Here is a 3,977-nt window from a genome sequence, read left to right as displayed (position 1 = left end):
ATCAACAACCAGCACCAGAGTGGGACATTTGTTACAACTGATGAGCCTCCACTGACACATCATCACCCAAAGTCCATAGTTTACTTTAGGATTCACTCTTGGTGTTGTGCTTTCTATGGGTTTTGACAAGTGTCAAAATTAAGAGAGGTTCTCCTCTATTCCTATTTTCTTCAATTTTTATCATGATTGGGTACTGGATTTTGTCAAGTGCTCTTTCTGGTTTACTTCTTAAGAGCTGAACTTTTCCTCATAAATTAATACACTTGATCTTAGCCGAAAGGCCAAGAAGCGATCTCATACATTAATAAATTAGCTCTTTGGTAAACTCTGGGAACTTGACTTATGTGAACTGTTCTTGAGAGAATCTCTCACGCTCATGAAATCAGGTTTGTGTGAATTCTCTAGAGGAGGCAACCCTTAGTGAAGCCTTAGGGAGGATAGAGGAGCCGTCAGCTTCTCTTGATGTTCCCCCGCCCTTCCTGCCTCAGTCAACCAGTGCTGAGGGCTAACCTCGCCATATGCCTCAGGGCTTTCCTTCCGGGTCTACTGATGTCTGCTTTTTCTGCACTGAGACCACATGCACAGTTTTAGTTCTTGTTGCCCGTGGGTTCTGCTTCTTCCTTCCTTTGAGGAAGGCTCACACTCTCCATGAGCTTCCCTCTCAAGAGTCCCAGCATGTCAGCTATGTGGCTAACCTCAGGCAGGGATCCAGGCCAGATCCCCGAGGCAGATGAGATAGCTTTGGGCCCTGCAGTCAGGACAAAATATCACTTCCTCTTGAGCTGGGTGAAGACATCAGATCAGCAATTCTCATCACAGTGGGGAGAAAAAAGGAAATCTCTGTTTCTCAGTATTGGCAATTATACAACTATAAATAAATCCTCATGATTAGAGATGTTTTGAATGAGGAACCAATGGCCTGCACAAATGCTGCATCTGTGCTATGAGAACAGCCTCAGAAATAAGATTATTAGGAAGGCTTTTTTTTTTTTTAATAAACCAAAGAAAACCAACTCTTCACACTCTTCATAATAAATCGAGACCTTTTGATTGCACTACTAAATGTTTCTCAAGTCAGAGAAATTCTCTCACTCTGCCACCACCAGCTGCTGAAGCATCACTATCTGCATTTCTACAGATGACATGAGGCTCAGAAAAGTGAAAGGCCAAAAATCCCACAGCAAAGATGTGGCACAACTGTATCTACTTTCATGTAAACAGCACAGTGTAGATAAGCTCTGGCCTCCTTGCTATGGCTTCCATTGGTAGCCTCAGGTTGGATAAGTCGGGTATTTCTCAAACTTTTTCATCTCAGAAACCTTTCTGAGATGTTTTAAAATGTTTTGACGATCTGATCTTAAAGAACTTTGATTTATATGGGTTATATCTATTGATGTATACTGTACCAGAAGTTAAAACAGAGAAATGCTTAAAATATTTATTTTAAAATTCATTTAAAAAGAATGCTATAATAATAACACAAATTACATATTACATATTTATATATGTAATTATATAAATATGAAAAATGATACTTTTAAAATGAAAAAAATTAGTGGATGTTTTGCATTTTTGCAAGTCTCTTTTTTGTCTGGTTAAACAGAAGACAGCTGGATTCTCATAATTCGCTTTTGCATTCATCCCTTGTTTTGGTTGAAGCATATGAAGAAATTCTAGCGTCACAGATATGTAGTTGGAAAAGGGAGGAGTGTTTTAATAGCCTTATGGATATTCTTCTGTGATACTCCACCAAAACTTGACAACTGTTTCTTAAAAGTTAGTGGCAATGTAGAATCTGAGACCATATCAATGAGTTTTTCATACCATTATATTAAAACCTATTGGTGGTCCTTGCACCTTGAATGAATCTTTTAGCTATGCATGGTTTTGTACATCATGTATCGGTCATTTGAAAATTATTAGTTCATTGGGTTGTGCAGATCTTCCAAATGTTGACAAATTTCATCATACAATATGATGTATGTAATTTTAAAAGATCACAATTGTTAATCAGATCTCATTAGAAATGCCTTTAAGATCGGAAGCTATCAAGCTCGCACTGATGAATACCAGCTTCCTAAAATTCTCATTTTTGCTTGCAAACTTGAATTTTATCCTTGGCAATAAATACTGTCAGTATTTTCTTCTTGAAGTGACAGGCTCACTTTATTCATTTTCAAGAAAGTCTTTTAAATATCCAAGTCTGAATAACCAGTTTGTCAGTTGTTCTTTCATGGTATTCTATGACAACAGTGACTAGTTCTGCTCACTATTCAAACACTTGCATAAGTGCTTTTCCTGGGGAAGACCATGATACTTCAGTGAGCAGAAGTGCTTTATACATACTTCCCTTTTTGTTCCCTGTATTAAAAAAACATGTACTTGCAGGTTGAAATTTAATGAAATAATTATTACTGCTTCATCAAGGAAATTCTTATGGGAAACTGGCTTTTAATAATTTTTTTTTTAATAGCAGGCTCTTGGTGGTGTAGAATACTAATAGTTTAGCGTCACTGTCCAGATTCCTGCGAAGGTGCTAGAAGTTTCACCTACCATTGATTTTGCATTATCAGTGCAAATATTCACATGGTGAAAACGCAATTAATGTCTTAGTGTTATTCTGAAAATAGTTTTGACCTTGCAGACCTCCTGAAAGGGTCTCAGGGACACTCAGCCACCTGTAAATCATGCCTTATAAACTGCTAGACTAGCATGAGAGAGATCTCTCTCCATATCAGTCTCTTGCTAGGAGCAGGTAGGGAGCCCTTCAGCCCCTAAGGTATAGTTCTGATCCTGGGAAGATGGAATGCCATTAGCTGGGCCTGGTTTATTTAAAGCAAATCCCCTCCTCTATCACCAGAACTGTCTCCTAGGCCATGCTCCCTAGGATCAAACTCAGGCCTTCCGTGGGAAGCACTTACTCACATTCTGCTGGAGTAGACCCAGAACCAACCCTTGCTGATGCCAAATTGGATGTTGTGAGACCTGTGCTAAGGGGAAATTAGATGGACTGAGCATTAGGGAAGGCTTTTTGGAGGAGGAGGAGGAGGAGGAGGAGGAGGAAATGAGTTCGCTTTCCAAGACGAGAAGGACTTCCTTAGGCAGACTGTGGGGGGGAAGACATTTTGAATTGTGGGCATTGTTTGAGCAAAGGCATGGGCTACGAGGTATAAAAACCCACTAAGGAAAGAATGGAGAAAGGTGTAGTTTAAAGTCTAGTGTTCCAAGGTCTAGGAAGCTAGATCAGTCAGGGCCTTAAATGCTAAATAAGGAATTTGGACTTTATCTAGCAGACAACAGGAGTTCATTAATGATATACGCGATCCTGTATTTAAGGCAAATCCCTATTTACCTAATGAAAAAATTAGGGTATTAACTTAGTATTTAAATTTTCAGGAATGTTGATAAAATAGTCAGATGTCTAGTTATAATATCTAATTTATTAGTTACACACACATATTTAAAATAACATTATATACAATAATACAGTAATACAAAATATTGCTTTTTTCTTCCATTCATATTTCAAGTAACAATTTTATTCAAACTCTCTACATGCATCTTGGACATCAATGTCTTCATCATTATTTAGAGCCACAGTTTCTCAAAGCGTTATCTCCTTCACTTGCATCTAAGTTGTTTGAGATGCAGCATTTTAAAATACTTGTAGGACTATGTCATTGGAAAGTCTGATCCAAGTCATGATGTGAGGACAATCCTCCCCCACCCCAACTTACATGTAGGTGCATGTTTATAATCCTTACAACAAAACTATGTACTCACTTATTGCTTTTGAAATTGCTCTTTAAAGGCTGGTTTACAAAATTTAACTCTTGTAATAGTGAGGGAATACCCCCAGGAATAATTACTAAATTTCTTCCCTCTTCTCTTTCAATTCATTCCAATAGGAGCAATCTATAACCAAACAAAACTTGCATCATTGGAGGTTGTTGCAGGCTAAAATGTGAAGAAAAACC

The sequence above is a fragment of the Pteropus medius genome, unplaced genomic scaffold, assembly GCF_902729225.1.
Source record: "Pteropus medius unplaced genomic scaffold, Ma_sr-lr_union100, whole genome shotgun sequence".
Lineage (NCBI taxonomy): Eukaryota > Metazoa > Chordata > Mammalia > Chiroptera > Pteropodidae > Pteropus > Pteropus medius.
Note: the sequence above shows the minus strand (reverse complement) of the source record.